Below are 23,752 nucleotides of genomic sequence, written 5' to 3'. Positions count from 1 at the left end.
GTGTATTGCCTGGATGGCACTGAGTCCAATTCCGATCTCACTGACAGCAGGTTTGGCCCAGTGTAACTCCAGGAGGATCAGTGGAATTCAATCTTCTGGTTTCACACTGTAAGGGACATTGGAATTTGTCCAATCTATCTCTTCTGCTCCTCTTTGTACAAATGTTCATATTCTTGCAGAGCCATGACAGCCATATATGCTAATATGTAGCACAGGGGACCAGGAGGCAAGACTCCTGGGATTGGTTCCCAGTTCAACTTGGGGGGAGGGGAGCCTGATTCAACATTTTGCTGCTCCCCCTTTATATCAGCTAGGCTAGTGTGGGCATAAGACTTCTGGGAAATACCCCTGGTGCAGGAGGGTTGGTTCCCCATACCAGGTGCAATGGTGGCTTCATCATCTCTGTACCTCCTGTGCAGTAGCTCTGGAAGCAGTAAGCACTCCGATGGGAGCCTGAGGCGAGGTGGCTGGCATAGACTTCGAAAGGCCCCAACTCCTGAACAGGCTATGCCCAAATTGCCTCCTCTGTGTTCCAGTGCTGGCATGTTTGGGGGAGACAAAAAGGGGGATAACCAAATCTGCCTACTGTGGGGTGTCTTGCACCTACTTCTGAAGCATTTGGTGATGGCCACTCTCAGAGGTAGCATATTGAACTAGATGGGCCTTTGACCTACAGACACAGGAACAAAGGAATTGTTTGACTGGATCAGAAGGATGAATCTGGCTTACAATCAGACCCCTAAATCCATATTAAATTTACAGGCCTAAATATAGATTTAGGATCCTAACTTTAGTTACCCAGGTATGAAAACTTTGGCGTAACCGTCTCCCTGCCCCCATCTGTAAATGGGCTCACTTTATCCTTTATCACTGCAAAGGGGATGGTGTGAAACTTTAAAGAATTAATGTTTAGAAAGCACTTGAAGATTACTGATTACAAGGCTCTACAGCAGTGCCACATTCCAACCCCCTAAGTGGTCAAAAAAAAAAACAAAAAACCATGAGATGGGCTTAAAAATCATGAGATATTTAAAAAATTGGGTTGGAGTCTTTCATGTTTTCAAGGTTTTCTTCACAACCATGAGGGCTAGAAATGTGTTTTTAAATTTTGTACGCTGCCTAGTACAGTAGGTTCCTGGTCCATGACTACAGCTCGTAGGTGCTATGGTAATACAAATTTGTAATAGCCACAACACTCTGGGAACAGACACTGACTTTTTTATCTTTTCCAGTGGGTGCTCCATCCCCGCTCTGCCTTGAGGCCCCGCCCCCTCCGCCGAGACTCCGCCCTCGCCCCGCCTCCTCCCGCCCTGAGGCCTTGCCCTCACTCCACTTCTTCCCACCACCACTCCGCCCCCATCCCCGAGACCACCCGCTCACTCGCTGCTTGCTGCTCTTCAAGCACCTCCCACCAGCTGCCCAACAGCTGATCAGCAGCCCCGCCCAACAGTTGTGGCTGGTGGGTGCTGGGTGCTTGAGCTCCGCAGCACCCACAGAGTCAACGCCTATGAAGGAAAATGTCAACTATCAAGTGACATGATAAAAAACTGAAAACTGGCAACACTTCAAATGTGAAGTGTTATCAGAATTATCATTTGTTGTCCAGTTGAGATCAGCAGTTTCATCATGCTATGGAGTGCACAGAGAGTGCGTTGGGCGGGGGAGGGCTTTAGCGCAGTGCATAATTTCAACATAAAAATCCTTCTGCCAAGATATCATCATCTCCTGGCTCACAGATTTGTACAGGTTGAGGAGAGGAATGTGCTAAAAAAGAGAAAAGCCTTTTGTACTCCTACCACTTGTGAGCAACTCTTAAAGTTACAAACTCAAATTTGTCAAAATAAGCCACCAATTTTTACATATCAGAGCCATTTGTGGTAATTAACCTTGCAAAACACTTTGTTCACTAGAGATAAGAGACTTTCAAAATATGACTCTGCTACATATCATGACTCCAGTAAAATGATCACCTGGACAACAAATTAGTGAGAAGTTTGTTTCTGTTTGCTTGGCATTTACGTAAAGGAGATACCAGGAAAATAATAAAGGCGTGTTATAGAGGAAGAACGTTCCAGTGATTAGGGCACCAGTCTACAATTTGAGAGATCTGGGTTCATATCCCCACTCTGCTACATACTTCCTGCATGACCCTGGGCCTCAGTTCCTCATCCCCAGGGATGTTGTAGGATACAAGCATTAAGTGCTTAGATACTGTGGGAATGGTGGGGAGGACACGTAGGTACCTTAGGGTATGTCTACATAGCAGAAAGACACTGCTGGCAGGCCCGTGTGGGGCTATAAAACTGCAGTATAGACATTTGGGCTGAAGCCTGGGCTCTAGGACCTTTTCCCCCATGCAGGATTCTACAGCCTGGGCTCCAGCCTAAACCCGAACATCTGCACTGCCATTTTATAGCTCCGCACCCAGAGCCCCATGAGCCTGAGTCAGCCGACACGGGCCAGCCACAGGTGTTTTGTTGCCGTGTAGACGTACCCTTAGATGTGTTTTTTATTGAGTGGGCCTCATGACATTAAAAACCATGAGAATTTCAGTGTTAACAAAACTTACGGAAGTACAGTTTCTAATATTTAAGATTACGTTGTGAAAGAACTGTGGTTTTGTTTGTTTGTTTGTGGCCGACAGCTCCCTTCCAGGCTGTTTCTTCTCCTTCTGTATCGCAGTAGCAGCCAGAGATCCCAGTCAGGATAGGCCACTGTCAGGGCTTAAATTCAGCCGGAGCTGTCTGGAGCAGCACTCCGGTAAATATTTTCAAACCCGCAAGGCAGAAGCCCTGAGCCCTAGCACCTCTCAGGGGCTAAAGCCCTGAGCCCCAGCACCTCCCACAGGGCAGAAGCCCCAAACCCTGGTGTCTCCTGCGGGACAGAAGCCCGGAGGCCCTGGGAAATACTCTGTGAGAATTTAAGCCTTGGTCGCTGTTGTGCTAGGCACTAATACACAAGTAGGCATGGTCCCTACTGCCACTCCCTTCAGAATGTCCTGAGAATAACTGGTGGGACCCAACCAGCAGCTTCCGTTTCCCTGCACTAATTATTATGTAACTAGCTATTATTATAATCAGCAGCACCATTATCTGTTTAGCACCAAAAGTGTGCTAGGTTCTTTATTTTTTTATTACAGTGTTCACATTAACTGATCCTCATACTCTTGTGGGTATGACTAGTCCCACATCTTTATTATGGGGGGGAACCGAGGCACAGAGGTGAAGTGACTTCCCCAAAGCCACACAGTGAATCAGTGGCAGGATTCCAGACCTTCTGACTGTCCGTGCTATGATCACTCCTCCAGGCCACAGTGCCTGTAACCGCTCTAAAACAAGGAATGGGTCCTGCAATATTCCAGCTTAGAAAGTTATAAATACAGCTCAAAGTTCTGGTGAAACAATAATAACCCACAAGAGTGAAATCTGAGCCATTTATGTGTGTGTATAACCCGGACTTTGAGAGGTGTTTATAACATAGTTTGCAGATTTCCAGTATTTTATTTATTTTATATTATATTTTGGAGCCAATGTGGACAGCAGCATGTTACAAAAGAGAAAATATTCCTCATAGATGCTGCGCTTTCCTGGTTGTCGCCCATCTTCCAAGCTCCAGCTCTTCTGTTTTTTCCTACTGTTTTTGTTCTCACCCCAGCCTGTGGCCTTCAGAATCCCTCGGTTCTTCCCCTTCTGGCTTCCTGATGGCCTTAGACAAAGGGACCATACAGTTGGCAAAATGGGCCAACTGGGAATCCTCCTGGTAAGCCAGGTGTCCTCACCCGCTGCAGAGCCAACAAAATGGCATGAAAGTTGGGAGCATAGATAGGGCTAAAGACTGTGGAGGAGTTCCAGAGTGCAACTGGGCTCCAGCTCTTCCTACCAGAATAGCCCTGTGGGTGCTCTAACATGCAGAAGGGGCCAAAATAACTACAAGCCAGCACCAGCATACGCAGTCAACCTTGCTATCTTTTCCTCCTTTGGCTCCTGCACTGTACAGAGGTTGGGGGTCACTTGAGAATTGAGGTCCTTGTCTCCTTTCTCTTTTCCCCACGTCACTCCTGCCCCTTGTCCCTGCTTCAAACTTCTTCTCCTCATGACTCTTGTCCCTCTGCCCTGCTTAGGAGACAAGATATTTCAGAAACAAGGGAAAGGTCATCTGGTCCAACATGCCTTCCCCTTTTTTTCTGATTTATCTTAATCCCAACTTCCTGCTTTTTCGCCATACTCATCAATTCTCTCTTCCACAAACAAATCTAGGTTTTGCTTGTACTCCCACATACTCTTTGCTTCAATAGCCTTTCCTGGTACTTTACTCCATATGTTTATTGCCCTTTATCATTCCTTGCTTATTTTATGGTACCAAGATCTGTTCCTTGGGCTAGCCACAGCAGGCAGCGTCCCCAGCTCTTCCCATGTCGCTATCCCTGGACAAGGACAATTCTGTGAGTCCCTCGGGAGCTCTTTTGGCTTTTTCTCCTAAAAGCGAGCAGAGCTGAGGATGTTCTGCCTAGAAAACTGGAGGAAAATCAAATACCCAGAGATGCTGCTAAGTAAGTATGTTGTGAGCTGTAGTCTGCACCGTGTTTACCTCAATTAACGAGTAGTTTGCTTTGCAAGGTTCACTATGCTAACTTTAAAGTGCTTTCATGTAAGCCTAATTCTAAACAGACTATTAGCTCTTTGGAGCTCTTTGTTCTGCTTGTACAGCACCTACCGGCTGCTACCACAATACAAACAAATAATAATATTTGAGTGCAGAGCTTTTCTGAAAAGCCTGCTGATTCGATTTTCATACTCACTGGACCCAGCACTGTTGGTGGCAGTGGGAGATGGGGGCCATACTCCAGCTGGTTCCGTGGCTGCTGACCATGTTCCAGCACCCCCTGGAGGCATTATATCTGCATTGTCCTTACGCCTACAGGCATAGATCATCCATCCGCTGCCAGGTGTTTGCTGTACCTCCTTTCCTTGCCCAACGAACCACCTGTTCTAAAAGCCATAAGTAAACCCTGAATATCATAAGCTAACTCCCACTTGCATATCTGCTCACTTAGGCCTAATTTTGCAAATTGTCCTGTAATTTTGGGGGACTGCATTTTTGGGTCTCCTTCCTGTGCTGAGCACAGAACACCTCCAGCTGATGTCAAGGGAGGGCTATGAGTGCTCAGTACCTCTGAACATCAGGCCCCACATCAGGCATGATGTAAGGACTCACAGCTTCCCTGGCAGCCCTCACACCCTGCACTCACACACAGCCCTCACACCCTGCCACTAGGCAGCCCACCCAGGACTACTGGAAGTGAGGGGCTAGCAGATCTCTGACCTTCCCCGAGACACTGCCTATGAGGATCCTGACTGGGGATGCTGACCGGCCCCACTCATTGGCCCAACCATACCACCCAAGTGACTGGCTGCTGCACTGGATCTGATTCTTGCTTGGTTCTTGAGTCTGGCTCTGACCACTAGGCCTGACCTCTGCTCCAACCACTAGGTCAGACTGCCTATGTCCCAGTCCTGTGACACTCAGGAACTGTAGCACCCATATTAGTGGACCATGTAGAAAGATTAGACCTTCGAGCCTGATTCAATGGCAACCCGTGAATGAGGCCCATAACTAGTCCTGGACCCTTCAGATGAGATTACTGCCATGAGAAAGATTTGATCCCAAATGGCACAAATACACTTTACTCTTATTCTAAAAACCGATGAAAGAAGAGGAAACTGCACATAAAGTTTCCTACCACTGGGGCTAGATTCAAAACCTCACACACACACCATGGATCTGTCTCATATCTTGCTTCAGCCATAAATCCACTATAGTCTGGAATGACAGTAGGTTTTTATCAGGAAGTAATTGTATATTTCAAATGTCTGGCAGATGTCCTAAGCTCCCTCGTTTATAACACTGAAGTTTTAAAATAAGCCATAAAATGCATTAAAATGCAGTACTCCCAACCCCACGCTTTTAAAAGTCATAAGCTGGGCCCTCTGAAACCAGGACTGGCTTCAAAAGTCATGAGATTGGCTTAAAATAATAATAAAAAGAATCCAATACTTATTTCCTTCTGGTCTCCAGGGGCGCTGGAACAATTTGTATCATAGGGGTGCTTAAAGCCATTGAATCAAACTGTAAACCCTGTATATGATGGAAACCACTTCAAGCCAGGGAGTGCGGCACCACCTCCAGCACCCCTAGTTCCAGCACCCCTTCTTGTTTCTGAGCCTCTGAGTGCATTTGCTTATGTTTTCAAACTTTTCTCTGTAACCATGGGGACTAGAAACACACAGAAAAAAATACAAATAAAGCTGAGATTCTCACCTAATCACATGCTTCCAGAGGCTAGGGCTTTACAACACACACCAAATATTGCAAGGAGCTGATCATGTTGCAAATGCAAATTCACATTAGTTTTTACACAAAAGAGAGTCAACCACTATAGATGAAATCTGCCATTGGTGTAACTTCATTGACTTCAAGGGACTGATGCCAGGAGACAATTAAATCTTATATTACGTTAGAATAATGCACTATACATAATAGACTGGGTTAGACAAGGCAGTCAGAGTGGATCTGCTCATTCCAATGTATTCTTTAGCACATTAAATGGACAAAAATGTTAGTTATGGACTCTTCATGGGCATTTGGACTTGCTGGAAAGGGTGAGGAGATTTGACATGTGTAGAAATGAGATGGGAAAACAGGAGAAATATTTTCCCTGTGAATAATTGTCCACAAATGGTGTAACCATGAGAGTGAGACAATAAAACCTGACTTTATGGAATGGGCTTGGTGAAGATGACAACAAACTGTGTGCAAGAGCAAAGGAGCATTTGGTACAAACCCAGCTATGACTCAGCACAGATTAAAAGCCTGCTGGCTTTTTGCACATCAGATCCTTGTGGGACTTGGTCGGCCCCCAAATCTTTTTCAGTTCTGAAAGTGGGAGAGTGCATGTGAAAATTTCCAACAGCTCCTTTAAGACACCTGAATGGCTTCTGTATTTTTGTGCCTGCCATTCTCATTGTTAAAGGCCTCCACTGGATTGGGTCTGATACTGCTCCTGTTGAAATAAAACGCAAACCCCGCCCCCACCTGCATTGACTTCAATTGGAGCAGGATCCGAGGAAGGATAAAGAGATGCTGAAAGAAGGATGCTAAAATACCTGTTTGCCAGAATGAATTCGGAGTCGTTTTATGCTGTTTTAACAAACTCTCTGAGCAGCACCTGGCCTGAACAGCCAGGCTGGGACTGGACTGATGCCTAAGGAAATGGGGTAGGAATCTTCCCTCAAGCCTGCAGAATGGCTGTGGTGTAACTCTGTGACATCATGCTAAGCCCCACCATGCCCGAGACTGCAGTGGGAGATTCCCTGGCCACTCCTCAACCTGCTCAGAACTACCCACCACCTGCCATGCAGGGGGCCACTGCTCATGGACCAGAGCCCCATGCATTGCCCCACAGAATCCCACCCCGGTATGCAATGCCTCTGCTTCCAAGGATGCCTACGCAGTTGCAGGGGCAGGATGTGCCCTGAAATCCAGGCTGGAAAACATCCCTGGAAAGCATCCTCTACATACTGAGCGATGCTTTCCCGGGATGTACACAGGGAGTATGTAGAGGCAGGGGAGCTGGGATGCACTGGATCAACAAGGTATGGAAATGTTTACTTCATCCGTGGGATGGTGCCAGAGGATCTGAATATCCTGGGAGGACTGGCCTTACTTTGAAATGCTTTATTTCTGTAAATAATTGATAAGACGAGAGTAAAAAATGCCTAAGAATGACTGTTGGACACAAACTGCCCCTCCCACTTGTTTAAATAACATGAAGGTTGTGACACAAACTGACAAAAGAAAGGAAATTTACAGATGTAGCTGCATAATTCAGCCAAGGCAAACATGTCCCTGGCAACCCCCAGCCGAAGGAGGTCACTTTCATATTTTGGTTCCCAGTTCCCACAAACAAAACAATGCACCAAGATGCCCAATGGGGAGATCTGTAGGAGCGTGTCTGAGTATACTCAGCTAAAGACAGAGCAGCTTTCAGATCGGAGTGTCTGATACAAGGGGGCACATCAGCAGTGCGATCGTCCTCCTACACCCTATTTCCATTCAGTGCTTAAGGTTAAAAGGCCTAATGCTGGTCCAGGGCTTTGAAGACAGACCGTGCTATGTAAGCACTCAGGGTTTGCTTCAGTCTGTGGAATCGGTCCTCTTGAGCACTGAGATTGGGATTTGCACAGGCACCCAACTCTCAATAAATGCCAGTGGCATTTGGGTGCCTAACCCCCTTCAGCTCCTTTGAAAATCCCAGCCGAAGGGCTCAAGTCTAGTTGTAAGCTACAGCGTATGGTATGGAGCAGTACGGAGCTGCACCCGCTCAGCCGGGGCTCCTAGAAACGTTGCTCTTCAGGCAGGCATAATGGCCGCTGCACTGCTCTTTGGCCAGGTTCCCTCCCATCTCTGTGGATGGCACAAGGGGAGGAGAGTAGCAACGTAGCCCCATCCCTCTCCACCCCTGAGAGGAGTCTAGTGGTGGCAGTGGCGCTAGACTCTCATCTGACTTGTGTTCCTCTGAGTTCAAAGGGTATGATTGGGCCCAGCCCCTACACAGGGGAATAAGGGAAGAGAAAACTCTCTCCTCACCCCATGGCCTACCAGTTCATGCCCCGTGATAGCTGGTTTCTCCTCTCCCGCCCATTCAAATCGGGAGCAAGGTGTAAACCCAGCGTAAGCAAGCGCAGATACAGGCTGCTGCAGAGCACTTCACAGGTATTATATCTGAAATACAGGATAACCCTCTGCTGACAGCGTAGACACAGAACTATGAGAGTCGCTCGCTCGCTGGGAGTTTTGCTAGAGCCATTCCAGCACGTCAGCATTTCCCTGATATACACCCCTGTTTGGAAGGGCTTATAAATCAGATACAAAAATTCACTCCGCAATTTGCTGTGCAGCCTTTTCCTCTGCGTATGCGTTAGTAGCTGAAAAAGCAGCGACACTAAAATGATATTGTGCAGCACACTCGTCTGTATTGTGAACTATTGCAGCTTTAAGATTTTCACACCAAAAATATATACATTATTTTAAAGTTTAAAAATAAGTTTCCTCCGCACATTTCAAGTACATAAAAAGTTGTTACAAGGAGGAGGGAGAAAAATTGTTCCTCTTAACCTCTGAGGATAGGACAAGAAGCAATGGGCTTAAATTGCAGCCAGGGTGGTTTAGTTGGACATTAGGAAAAACTTCCTAACTGTCAGGGTGGTTAAGCACTAGAATAAATTGCCTAGGGAGGTTGTGGAATCTCCATCATTGGAGATTTTTAAGAGCAGTTTAGACAAACACCTGTGAGGGATGGTCTAGCTAATACCTAGTCCTGCCATGAGTGCAGAGGACTGGACTAGATGACCCCCCAAGGTCTTGCATCTGAAGAAGTGAGGTTCTTACCCACGAAAGCTTATGCTCCCAATACTTCTGTTAGTCTCAAAGGTGCCACAGGACCCTCTGTTGCTTTTTCCAGTCCTATGATTCTCTGCACCGTAACATTTTTCTCCAGCAACAAATACATCAGAATGGTTCTGTCAAAGGCAGCCAACTTAATGTTAAAGAATGCCAGGTCTTTGAACGGCTCCCCTCCTCCACCAACCAACTGGCCTAATCATTTGGATCTAAAAATCCTCCAAGTCAGCATTCGCATGACACACAGAGTCTGGCACCTCCGGCTAGAAGGGATCATTAAGACATGGATACAAATAGGATTACCAAGAACATTTCCTGTATATCCAGAAAAGGATCCAATCTCATTAACAATGTCATTTATGTACTAGATTCTGCCTTTTATCTCTGTTTACTTCTATTTGTATACCAATCTCCACAGTATCTTTGGCATGGAGGGAGGTGTGGCTGGCCTGTAGTACACCCAAAGTCCTTTGGCTGAGACATATTTATCTTTGCACCCTCCACACCAGCCAACAAAGCAGGGACCACAGGAGTGGAGTTAAGGTTCTGAAAAGTGCTTCCTGCAGGCTTGAGCAGAGGGGGCACAGGTCCATGATTCATTCATCTCCTGAAAATACTCCCACCCCAGAAAATGACCACTCTTAAAGTGGAGCTGGCCACTGATTTGCAAGAAGGCAGAATGCCCAACGTCGCCCTGGAAGGTATAAAGCTCCTGCCTCTCCTTCTTTATTATTATTTGTATTGCAGTCTCACCTTGGATCTCCAGTCAGGTGCTAGGTGCCGTACCAACAGGACACAAGCATGGTCCATGACCCTAACAGTTTGCAATCTAAGAATAAGACAAGAGTCAACAGGCAGATACAGGCCGACAGAGGAGCACAATGATGCAGTGAGACAGTACTGGTCAGCATGACAGACACTGGACTGAGTATACCAGCTGTCTAACTGGCATCAAGTTTTGTGTAAGTGTAACCCACACACCTCCTGGGTGTGGTGTTCTGTACCATCTAGTGGCACCGAAACCACTTAAAGAGAGAGAGATAAAATCAGTCTGCGCTACAGCCTTAGCTACAACGAGGTGGCTTTTAGCTCACGCGGTAGAGGCTCATGCACTACGTGCCAGAGATCCCCGGTTCAATCCTGCCCACTGACGACTGGGCTCTGTTGGTATTACAAGTGGGGGCTTGTCCAGGATTTCAACTGGGAAGTCTCTGAAGCTTAGGATGCACTTCCTCAGGTAGGGGAAATATGTAACCCACACACCTCCTGGGTGTGGTGCTCTGTCCCATCTAGTGGCACTGAGAGAGAGAGTTAAATGAGTTCGCTCTACAACCTTAGCTAACAGCAAGGTGGCTTTTAGCTCATGCGGTAAAGGCTCATGTACTACGCTCCAGAGGTCCCTGGTTCAATCCTGCCCACTGGGGTCTGTTGGCATTACATAAGCACCATGGCAAAGGAGAGTTTGAAGGAGGATAATAAGATAGCTTTGTGGACGTCTGTGGAGAGCTCCTCCTAATCGTGAGGGGCAGCGTGGGAGAATGCACAAAGGTGTTTGTTTGAAAATGTAACAGGTGGGAGGTGGAAGCTGGCATCACTGGCTGATCAGAGACAGGAGGTTATTTCTCAATAGTGTATGAAAGCTAAGCTGTGAAGGGCTTTGAAAGTGAAGACAAGTAGCTTACGTCTGATATGACGTGGAAGGGACACCAAATGTGCGTGACATGGTCAAAGAGATCAGCTAGGAAAATTATCTTTGCAGTAGTGTTTTGAATAGCTATAATTTTTCGGTCTGTCGTCATGTTTGGAGGTAGCAGGAGTTTGACTAATTGCACCTAATTCTCTGCAAATGTCTATTTTCAGCTAGAATTGAGGTTTTGCCAAAGATTTTTCACTTGCAGGTTTTCTGAATTCTCAGCTGTCCTATCTAAAAGCCTGAGTGTAAAACCCTTACTCAAGTGAGTAGTGCAATTGGGATTGCTTGCATGAGTAAATGCCCATCCGTGGGACTTACTTAGAATTGCATGAGCTCCGTCCTGTGAACAAACGCTAAAAAATTAATGCAATTGGCCAAATGCTCTCAAAGGGCAGAATTTGACCAATAATGTGGAGGCAGCATATGTTACTCATTATTGGGCTACACAGTAAACACACTGGGGTTTTTAAAGAGTTATCCTGCATTTAAGAGCTACAAAGAGTGTACTTTCCAGCTAGATCTTTTTTTAATTTGGCCTCATTAGCTGAAAACAGTCCATTTAATGTGCAACACGTGATAATGCTTTTATTGTTTTTTTATGATCTGCAACAGATTAGCTGCAGAGAACTGACACTGGATGCCCTAATTAGACCTTTATAGGTAGCCATAATTTTCTTTTCATGTACCCATAAAGACACATAAATTAATCCACAAGTACATGAACACAATCATCTTCTTTCTCCTTCCTTGTTTTGATCCAGCCCTAAAGGACCCACTTGCATAACTCCCTTCTGTTTGTTCTCCTTTAAAGGCTAATTTCTAATAGACAATTCAACCAACTGCAATATTTTTCCATATATGATGCCAGGGAATAAGAAGCAAACAAGATCCTTTCTTATCATTTAATTATTTCTATTCTAGGCAGAAACTGATCCATGAACAATGACAACCAAAGGGGGTGTAATCCGTCAGCTTTAACTTTAGCTCAGTTATTTAAAATGCAAGGAGAACTATGAAAAAAATTAATAAAATAGCTGGCAATTGTCAGGTAACCAGTGAAAGGGGAGGGGTGGGACAGAATCCCTTGGAAAAGAAAAACAAGCCATAATCACACACCTGAAAATATTTCTCACGCCAGTGATTAAAATCTGTCAACAGAGACAAAAGAATAATTTTCAGTAAGGGTCAGGGCCCTGATTCAGCAAACCAACGCGATTCAGCAAAGCACTTAAGCATGTGCTTAACGTTAAGTGTATGCGTAAGTATTCTGATGAATAAGGATGGATTTAAGCATGTGCTTAATATTTTTCTTAAATAGGGTTTCAACCCTGCTACAATAACTGCCTAAATTATTCCTGCAAAATCCCCATTTACAAGTATACACAGGCAGTTACTGTGTTCCTCGTAGAATAGAGGATTCAGAAATCAGGTGTAGAAAACACATAGGTTCTGGCAACAATGCTCTTTAGTTTATGGACTCAGGAATGCATCTGGGGTCGCAGTAAGTCATTGCAAAGGGTGGGCCTAAATGCTGGCAGAAAGCGAGCAATTAAGGATTGCTGACTACACAACAGGTACCCGTGCCTGCAAAGCAGATACCTGCACTCATGAGCCTATGCACAATTACCCTCTTGGGTATCAAAATAAAAGCTGACAAGAATACAATGGTATACAAGAATTATACTAGCAAATAGTCAACCATCAGCTACAAAGGGGAAAATATTGCTATAAGCCCTAAACAACGTAGCTATATCAAGAAAACAATGCAGTGTCAGGTGAGCCAACAAAAGAAAAAGCTATCAGCTGGCTCTCACAATGGGGCGGAAAGGGTACAGCTCTTGGTGCTGGTGAGAGAGAAGAGACGCTATGACAAAATAACGATCACAGGGCATCACACCATCAGCAAAGGAAGAAAAGCAGTAGCTTCATGTACTTTAGAAATAACATCTGGGGGAATTCACTCCAGATAATAGCCACGGTCAGAAATTTATAAGGGCTGAGGGCAGTTAACAGGCCATTTGGGGATATTAATCTGATGGGAGATACTCTGGAGAATGTAACTTTGATTAACAGGCGCTGTCTGGTGTGATATATGGACAAAAGATTTTAAAGCTAAAACAGACCATTCAGAGCAGCACACTGAGGGGAGGAGCCTGGTCTGGAGGTTACACCATGCGCTGGGAGCAAGGAGGCCTGAGTTCTATTACTGACCCTGGGCCGGATTGCCCCTTGGGCCTTGCAGCCCCTGGGGTAAACGAGAGGAGAACCTCCCACTAGGTGTGCAGCCAAAGCCTGGCTGTCGGCTCTGTCTAATTATGGTGTGCCGAGGGTGCTCCGCACCTCACAGGATCAGGCCTTCAGGCATGGCCGCGCTAGCTTGGCACCCCAAACACAATCCAAACTCACATTCAGAATCTGTGCCCGGACGCCAGCACTTTTACTCAGAGGGCACGTGTTTTAACTTGACGTTTTGCATGGACTCACAGGGCCAGTTTACACTTGGCGCAGCTGAGGGGAGAGGGGAGGAAAGTGGCCCCGACAGGCACTACCGCATCGGTCGAGGTCAGGCGGGGGGGCATACACTCTGCCCCTCCTGCCTTTGCCATGCCTCCCTCCCTCCCCCTGCCCCATGTGGAAGAGGAGAAGTGGATGGCGAGGAGCCATTTAAGATCCTCCACATCACCTCAGGGTTCCCCTCTGTCACTGGAGAGCCTCTGCTTTCCAGCTGCTTTGTGCTAAGCAATCGGGGTCTGAACAGAGGACACGGCACATAATATTTATCCATCCCAAAAGAGTGCAATGAGGGATTAAACCACACTGGCCTTAGCACATTGGCCTCACCTCCTCTTTTGTGTCTTTCTGCTTATTGTGTATTGGAACTTTTTCAATAAAAATCTAGGTTAAAAAAACAAAGAACAGTACAAGGGAGCGGGGGCGGGGTGGAACATATTGGATCAAACTCACTTGGATTTATTCATCTCTGGACTGTAATGAATTGACACCAGAGACGAGTCTGGCCAATTACATTTAACTAGGGGGCCAAATCTGGCCCTCACACAACCCCATTACAATCAAGTAAGTGAGGGCAGAGTGTGGGTCCTAGACCTGACCCCTGTCCTTTGTTTACTGGTAATTTTGAAGCATGGTTTGTTAGGAACAGGCAAATGGCACCTGGAGTCTCCAACTTTCTGGTGACTCTTGCATGCACTGCAGAAATAACAGACGTGCCAGGCTTTCTGGAAAAAATATTTGCATCACAGTGAACAGCCCCATCTGCCAGCTGTTGACACGGTGCCTCTGGCTCGATTCTGCACCCGTTGAAGGCGATGGCAAAACTCCTATTGCCTGCAAAGGAAGCAGGCGATTGGGTCCTTACTACTTGGTCCCTCTGCTCTCATTGGTCACTTTCATTTTAACTCAGAAGTTGAAAAACACTGCCCTAAGGAAGAGGCTACAGTTAGTAAATGCTCTCTTTTTCAAATGTCACCATTGCATTTGGTCACTGGGCACCCCGTGCTCTGTAGAAACCAATTAAACTGACCCTGTTACCTCAAATAGTTCCACCGTAGCTAATTAAGATAATCCACAGTGCACTATGCTGCCTAACTGCAGCATACAATGTCTTTAAGTGATGACCCAATTCTGGAAGGTGCAGAATATCTACTGAGAGCCTCAGGGGTGGTCAACACTAGGAGTTTACATTTGGATAGCTACATCCCTGGGAGATGTGAATAGTCCACACTCCTGGGAGACATAGCTATACGAGCTGACCCCCGGTGTAGGCCGTGCTAGGTCGATGGGATAATTCTTCCGTCACCCTAGCTATTACCTCTCGGGGAGGTGTATTAACTACAGCAATGGAAGAACCCCTCCTATTGGTGTCTAAGCTGAAACACGATAGCAGTACAGCCCCAGCATTGCAGCTGTGCCACCGAAGCATTTTAAGTGTAGACATACCCTCAGGTCTGGCCTACATTACAGACCTATATTGGAATAACTACATCACTCAGGGGTGTGAAAATTCCACACCCCTGAGCGACATAGTTATACCAACCTAAAGTCCCATGTAGACAGCGCTATGTTGGTGGGAGAGCTTCTCCTGTTGACATAGCTACAGCTTCTCAAGGAGGTGGATCAAGTAAGCTAACGGGAGAGCTCTCTCCCATCGGCTTAGAGTGTCTTCATTAAAGCGCTACAGCGGTGCAGTTGCATTGATGCAACTGCGCCAATGCAGCGTTTTAAGTGTAGACTTGTCCTCAATTCCCATTCCCTTAAATGCGCCCAATTGTCTCCCCACTTCTGGAAGCCCAGGGAACCCAGAGCAGTTATATCTGGGCTGTGGGGCGGACAGAAGGAGCAGAAGCCTGCTTCGCAGCATGCCCTTTCTGAGGTTGCATCACAGGGATTGGGCTTTGGCGGTTACATCAAGCAGGGGCTGAGAGAGATGGCCCATTTCTATGCCGCCATCACCCCAAATTCAACCTCATAGGCATTCCCTGACCAAGAGAATGCACACGCTGTAATCACCTTGTTACGCTGCTTCTCTGACACCCTGATGGGGATTCTGAGGAACTGGCCAAAGGGGTCAGCATAGGGGAACTGTCCTGGGAATCAATGAGGAGGCACATGGCTGCTGTGTGGATAGCATTAGCCTCTGAGGATTTAAGGGACCATTCTCCCTGTACTAGAGGGAAGAAAAAAATCAAGAGGAAATTCGGGTTGACACTCGCATTATTTCTTCCCACACTGAGGAGATAATACTGCTGAAAATGGGTCCAGTTATAATTGAAAGCCTATTGCCCAGGGCTGTCTCTTTCTAAACCAGGGCCAGTGCAGATTGTTAGCTCTTTCGGGGAGGGAATGTGCCCTTTATTTATCTGAAAGATACCACATGCTCCTGTGCTGTCTACAAAAAAGACAACCCAAACACCAAAATATCCTCATGGGCACCTCTCGTTAGTCACAACACGCACGCTATAACCCATGCTCTTCAAAGCATGCTCCAGTCACACTGTTTTGAACTGTACATCTATTCTGCTGGCATAAACCAAGATACAGATCCCCTAAAATGCAAAGTCAGCAGGAAGGGAGCAAGTTGCAGATAGGCAAAGCAACTAGAAGCTGCTCTTCACCAGAGGATGTAAGAGCCCAGTGATGCCCTAAACCTGGGAGGTGCTACATGTCAGGTTCTTTATATTTGCCTTCTGGATTTTGTGCTTTCAAGGTTCATGCTTTCAACTGTTCTTCACCAACCACAAGGGCTAAAAACTTATTGGAAATCACATGACTCCAGGAGCTGGGGATTGAAGAAAAAACACTAACTATCATGAGACTTGTGATAAAAATTGCAAAAGATGGCACCACTGAGGAAGTATACTTCACAAGCCATACCAAAAGTTTTAAAAGCCATAAACACAAATTGCACGTTAATTTTTAACATGCATGAACTCACAATAACTGATTCGCAGTCTAAAATATATCTGCAAACTATCCATCTCAGAAACAAAACTGCCACAGCAGGTATGCAGAAGAAAACAGCACTGTGAATGAAATTTAATTTAGCAAAGTCACATGTCCTTTCTTGGAAGCTTGAGAACAGCAGTAAAAACCGACGTCTCCAGCCAGCATTTAACAAGAGTTGACTAGAGCCAGCTAGAGTTTGACTGTAGCTGCGTGATGAATGTGTATAATTTTGCTCCCATTAAAAAGGCAGGGACATTTTGACCCCCCTCTCCCTTCCTTCCTGCCCTGGGTATTTTGTTGTGTGGCAGTAGCTATCTATTGAAATGAGTAACCAGGGTTGGTGGAGGTAGTTTTGGGTGGGTATGTAAAAATTATTCACAGCATACCCAGCCTGCCCCAATGAGCACACTGCATGCACAGGGGACAGCCTGAAAATCTGGAGGAGGGTTAATGAGTTGATTCTTAGAGAGGTACAGCAGCTTAGCTGACTCATTTAAGCTAAACAGTGAACCTCAGGTCTTTCTAGTACCAAGTTCATACTTGAAGAGAAGCAAAATCCAGATGCTTGGTGCTGTGCTTAGTTGCCAACACGGTACATGATTTTGCAAATAGGTCCAACTTAGCCAAATAGATCCAACACTAGTGGGCTAATCAAGTCCTATTTATGTGAATTCTGGTGGATTTTTAGCACTTGAACAGTTCTTTTCAAATTGTTCCCATGACAATAAGTATTAATCCTCCCATTTTAGAGGATTTGACCAAGCCCATGCAGAGAGACCATCTCCAAGCCATGATTAGAATGAAGGAGTCTATTGCTCACACTCCTTGATTAGCCCCCTAGACCCCAGTGCTTCTTGCCTTGCTGCACATCATCATCATAAGGTATTAAAGGAATTAGGTAACGGACTTACTACACGACTGACAATTACTCCTTAAACATCAAGGTAAACCAAACCCAAGCCAAAGATTAAAGAAAAGCAGCTCTAGGTACCAATTTCTAAATAAGACTTGAAGAGCGGTCCTGGTAATTATAATCTCTTAATTCCAGTCATTCTCCAGAGTAACATAATGGAGCTAATATTAAGAAAGAAAAATACCGAAGCAGCTAGAGGGTAATGGAACCAGGAATAAGAGGCAGCATGGGTTTAAAAAAATGCATTTTGCCAGACAAACCTGATTGCTTTTTTTGTTCGTTTGTTAGAATTACAAACTTATGAGTGGACAAAATCTTAAATGAGAAGTGAAATCAAATTTGCTTGGCAAGGGACACTATCAGATGGACTGAACACTGGCTGAAAGAGCATAATCAACAGCTAATAGATGGCAGTGTAGCGAGTCATGGTGGGGTGATGCACGTATCAACGTTAAGACAGAGAAACGGCAAACAACGAGGACAGATGCAAAGGGACCTAGTGAGCACAGAAACATGGGCAGAAACCATAACAGCCTGAGAAGTAACATGGAAAAATGCATGCTGCTACATATGGGGAATAATCACCTGACACACATTCACTCATTGAGATGGGGAAACCTGGGAAGGGCTAATGCTGACAGAAATCTAGGGGTGATAGCGAGCCACAAATTAACCATGAGTTTGCAATGTGACTTGGTTCTGGGACACATCCTCCAAAGGCACCTTGTCATGGAGCTAGGAGGCACTAGTCCCTGGCTATATCGATACTGTGTGATCGCACCTAGAATAGGGTGGCCTGAGCTAGGAACTTTTGGACCAGACAGATGCTGATGAACCAAAGAGACTTTTGAGAGAAGCAACGAAAACACCCTGGTGGCTCAATCCTTGGCCCCAGTTCTGGCTGCCCTAAAGGAGAATAAGGACACAGGCTTCCGTAGGTGGCACAAGGCCAGTGTAGCCAGCTCTACACCATCCGTTCGGCCCTCCTCCCTATAGGGAACGTGCTGGGGCCGAATACATAGCACTCCACCAGATCCTCAGTCCCTCAGACTGCAGACAGCATCACTCAGAGCAGCCCTGAGGTGGTTTTAAATGATGCTGGGGGCTGTTTCTATCCCTGTCCGGCCCAGGATTAGGGGAGTGGAAAAGTGGCTGAGATCCACCTTCCCTCCACCCCCTCCCAACTTCCTCTTGGCAGAACAGAGGCCTCAGCCCAGGGGCAGGAGGGATTGATTTATGAGGAAAACTCTGCATAGTTTGGCTCTGAAACAACTGGGGGGAGAGGGCCTGCCTGATAACGAGCTGCAAATATTGAAGGGTGCAAAAAGCAAGCAGGAAAGCAACTTATTTTCCAACGTTTCTCAGCACTCCCCTGCTCTCCATCTGGGCACGCCCCTGAGGTGCCACAACAGGAGCTGAGCTCTTTTGAAAATCCAGTCCCAATTTTGGGTGCTGGGCCCTTTTAAAAATCTGGCCCTTAGGCTGCTGCAGGCGGGTGTAACCAGGAATCACGCATGCAATGAAGAGAGGGGAGCGCTAGGCCGAATATCAGGAAACATGTGCTGCCGGTGAGCTGTATTAGGCTGTGGAACAGGGGTTAAGAGGAGGTTCCTGCGGTTGGAACTTTTAAGCTAAATTGAATGAAGCACAAGCAAAAGTCCTGCAGGGTTCAATCCTTCACTGGGAAGGAGAAGGGCTGGATGAACTAACAGGTCTTTTCCTCCTCAGCCTGATTCTGTGATTTGCAGTGCGGGTTCCCTCGCCAGCACAACGAGCATTACAGAAAAGGAGCATCTGAGCCCAAATCCATAATCCCCCAAGAACTCTCACCCATTCAAAACAACTGCGAAGGCGGAAGAATTCTATGAGCAGATGTAGCCTGCCCCCTAGTCCCATCTGTTCACATCAGAAAACCACCACGCAATCTGGCACAGATAGCAATCTCTGCTCAAGACAGACCCCGGACTGGAATAGCTGGATTGTTGCAGGTCAGGATTGCAGAGCTGTGTGGAAAGCTTACATAGCATCTGCCAGTACGACGGCTGGCTAAAGTCAGAGCTATCACGCCCTAAATAGCTAGCAGAGTCTTGGGAAAATAAAGAACCTGTGTGAGATAAGTTTCTGCCTGCCAAGTCTCCCTGCTGAAGGAGGAGCATTAGGGACATATCTCCCACTCCCCAGCAAGCCATTTTCTCCTATCGATTCCTTCTCCTCCATGAGCTCTCCCCTCTGCAGCAGAGTCACTACAGGGCTGGGTCAGCAGCAAAACGACACACCTACCAAGTGGAATTGACTGGCTTTGGGAATAGGAAGCAACGGATCAATTTCCTGGTTGGCCACAGACGTCTTATGTCAGCCTGGGCAAACTACTGTGTGCTTCAGTTCCCCATCTGTAAAATGGGGCTGGTGGCACTTCCCAGGGGTGTGGTGAGGACAAACACATTACCCATTATGAGGTGCTCAGATACTGCAGTGTTGGGGGCCATGTACCTAGGCAGCTATCTAGCCTCTAAGATATCAGTCGAACTAGCCTGTCAGCCAGCTCTCCCTATACATGGGGGGAAGCCTAAGAATAGCAACACCTCACCATGCCTTTCCTTTCCTGTACAAACTCAAGGTGCAGCATTAATTATTAAAAATATACCCGGCAATCTTTGGGGACAACCTGGCAATACAGAGATGATCAAGTGGCCTCCCCGCCCTAGCAAAGTAACTCCATTCAGATTATTTCTGAGATCACAAACTATTAATGGGTGCTCCCCGTGCTTTTCTATTGATCGCTGACGTCAAAACCTACCAGCGATGTTTTATTTTGAAACGTCTTTCTTTTTCTTAATGGGTTTTCTTGTGCCGGTGTTTGCGGAGTGCTTACTACCCTCTGGGAAGGATAAACATCAGGGATTATTTTAGGCCTGTATGACCTTGCTGAACAGTAACATGACTCCTCCATGCAGCATTGAGCGCAGACTTGGCAGACTCAGGCTGTAAGGAAGTCTTCTATTGTGCAGACTTGCTTAGCCTGTGAAGCTCAGAGTGCAGCTTACATGCACCAAGCTGTTACAAGGCTTTAAAGAAAGTATCTGACTCATTTTTAGAAAATCAAACAGGATCACAGACGGAAGTAATAACTGGCCTTAGAGGGATATTGCTGAAATTTTACAATCCTGTGCTTGATCCACACTTACGATTAAAGAGAAAGAAGATAGTAAATGACTTCTTTGATGATGGAAAACAAGACATTGTGTGCAGCTTAAACCAGCATTCAATTTATGACTGATTTTTCTAAATCTTTATAAAACAACCCAGTGCAACATCTGAGGCGATGTTCTCTTTTAAACTAACAAAGCCACATTTCACATTCCTGACTGTGTGTCTTGGTCGGCCAACAGCAGATTCTCTTCCCCTAACAAAATGATTTGTTGCAATCGAGACTGGGATAAGTCACAACAGCTGTAAATCTGAATTCTGCTTCTATACATAGGCCTTCTGCACCTGCAAGTGAACTTTCTGCTTGGTGGCTGAAACAAACAACCCCGGCAATAAACGGATTTATTAGCTGTAACATGTTGGAACTACTGCGGGGCCCTTGAAACATGTATGGATGGAGTTACGAACTACTGAAGATTCACTCAGATAGTAATCTGCACAGTGTAATATAATTATTTTCATGCTGTTTCCACAGAGCTTGTTGTTCTTTTAAATCTCTTCTTTGATTTAAAAAAACAGCAACAACAAATGCTCAGCTGAACGAAGCCCTGTGGCCCTGATTCGGCGAAGCACCCCTATTCAGGAAGCACATGCGTGGCTTTAAGCACATTTTTAGATCCCACTGGAGTCAATGGAACTTAAATGCTTTTCTAAACTGGGAGCTGTATTAAGACAGTATAAGGCAGGAGGGGCCTGATCGCTTGTCCATTGAATGTAATGGGAATGTGGGTCTCTGCATTGACTTCACTGGTGTTGCATCAGGCCCTAAGGCATGCTGGTCTACATGTATAGCTAAACAGCTAGGACAAAGTCCTACCCTCTGGGGATATAATACAGAGGGGCACCAGAGGACGTAGGAGACTCCACAAGGTCCACTTTACAGAGGTTCCTTTGGTTTCTCTTCTTAGGGAAGGTGGGGGGTGGGTTTAAGATGCCGTTGAGCAGCAGGGGATATGGCCTCCAAACTCTGCAGCTTCTAGAGACGTATGGGAGAACAGAAGCTGCAGTACTGCTGCTATGGTGCAGATTGTCACTGGATACTCTGCCTGGGCTCAGGGAAACCTCCCGCCCTCTTTGGGGAGTGCAGAAACGAAGTAGGATTTCACGGTGCTTACAGCAACTGAGGTTAGCAGTTTGGCGGACCACAAGGCTCAACAGGGAGTATGCTAGAGAGCCTACATGCCCACTGCTTGATCCACACAGCCCAGTCTCCCACAATAGGTAACGTCAACTCTAGCAAAAAGAATCAAGGCCAGGCTGGGTATGTTAACTAACCTCCTCCAAACCATGACTTTTCCCCTAGCATGGCTGCATTACAGTAACTTCTACCTCGACCGGGCAGGCCAAAGTGTGTTTTGAGGGAGCCATTACACACTCTGACCTACTCAATCAAGGCAAAAGGCATCACAATGAATCCACACTAGGGAAAAGGTTGTGGTTAGGTTGAGGTTAGTTAATTCCCCAATTCAATCCCAGCCCATTGTTCTAAGGTAGACAAGCCCAATGTGAGTTTCCACAGAGTCAGGGAAGGAGGGAGCATGGAGTGCAGACCCCTAACACAGGTCTGTTGGATTTCATTCCCCGATGCTTATAGAAGAATATGTAAGCCTCTGAGACCATCGTTTGGGGCTGGGAAGTCATATAAACCATTGCAGTTTGCCCTGATGTTGTTTCTTTCCTTGGCTGGACGTGATCCACTAGCTGCTCTGTATATGCTAAGACCATTTTCCCATGGGGAAGAAAAACAAACCAGGAGCTCCGGAAGCTGACGTCCTGACTATCTCTGACACCACAGTCTGTGTTACTAACAGAAAGCTACTCTTACTGCCTATACCAGCTCTTCCTGCAGAACTCTTGGCAGACCAGGGTAATGGAAGGAAGATGAAGAATGAACAGGTTCTAGGGAAGGAAACGTGAAGGTTACGAAGAATGAGATGTGCAAGCATTACCCAGGAGAATGTGCACTGACAACACCCGGGTTGATTTGGAGGTTAGTGCCTTTGATTTAAAAGCTGTGTATTTGGATGGTTTTACTCTGTACTCAGTAGCAACATTCTCTTTGGAAGCCAGTGGCAGAGTTGTGCCCCCTAATGCCAGTAGTCTATTTGGCCTATCAGCTAGTAAAAACATCCCCTCCTTTCAAGGAACATCATTCCCTTTAATCCCAAAGTTATCTACATTCCATACATATCTGGTGTCTATTGTTGAACATTATCAGGCCAAATTTTCTGCTGGTATAAATGAGAGCACCTCCACTGAACTCAGTGGAGCATCCTCAATTTGGCCCATCTACATGAGAAATAAAGACTCAGGAAACTGAGGTTATAGAAAGGGTGATTTACCCTAAAGAATGACTCACCGGGCAGTTTCAGTTTCCTGAGTGAACACGTTTCTTATGACCCTCATTTTTGCTCTTTGTCACAGACTGCATCCCAGACTTGGCAGTCTGAGAGGTATGATTACAAATATTGAAGTTCTCATTAAGTTGGAGAGTCCCTGAATGGGCAGCGACTCCAACTCTGGCTGGAGGACTTGACTATGTGTTCCAAAATGTTAACACCACAAAAGAGCTGATATTAAAAGAAAAGGGAAATAAGGAATATATAAAAACAGTTACAACAGCTCATAAACTTTAAAGCAAAACTCACAGATTCTTTGGGGCAGATCCTCAGCTACCCTGTTTCCCCGAAAATAAGACAGTGTCTTATATTAATTTTTGCTCCCAAAGATGCGCTAGGTCTTATTTTCAGGGGATGTCTTATTTTTCAGAAATGAAAAATGCCTTATTATCGGTGGATGCCTTATTATCGGGGAGGTCTTATTATCGGGGGGATGCCTTATATTACAACGAGAGGCAAAACTGTAAGTAGGCCTTATTTTCGGAGGATGTCTTATTTTCGGGGAAACAGGGTAGCATAAACAGTCATAGTTCCACTGAAGTCAATAGAGATATGACATTTACATCAGCTGAGGGTCTGCGGCTTTATGTTTTTTTATCCACTTCAAGGTTTCTCTAC

At 46.0% G+C, this 23,752-nt stretch overlaps 1 protein-coding gene and 1 long non-coding RNA gene across 3 annotated transcripts in view; both read right to left on the bottom strand.

The window, feature by feature from the left end:
* Window positions 1–23,752, bottom strand: part of MAML2 (mastermind like transcriptional coactivator 2) — a 279,760-nt gene that overhangs the window by 228,758 nt on the left and 27,250 nt on the right. The gene's annotated exons all lie outside the window — the stretch shown is intronic.
* Window positions 3,122–23,752, bottom strand: part of LOC135980929 (uncharacterized) — a 43,506-nt gene continuing 22,875 nt past the window's right edge. The window contains exons 1-2 of the long non-coding RNA XR_010597870.1: window positions 4,799–23,752; window positions 3,122–3,781 (exon numbers count right to left, since the gene is read on the bottom strand). The exon at window positions 4,799–23,752 is cut by the window's right edge and continues 22,875 nt beyond it. This is a non-coding gene — a long non-coding RNA (uncharacterized LOC135980929). The remainder of the gene's footprint in view (window positions 3,782–4,798) is intronic.

This window comes from Chrysemys picta, chromosome 1 (assembly GCF_011386835.1).
Source record: "Chrysemys picta bellii isolate R12L10 chromosome 1, ASM1138683v2, whole genome shotgun sequence".
Classification (NCBI taxonomy): domain Eukaryota; kingdom Metazoa; phylum Chordata; order Testudines; family Emydidae; genus Chrysemys; species Chrysemys picta.
Note: the sequence above shows the minus strand (reverse complement) of the source record. Positions and strands in the feature narration are given on the sequence as shown.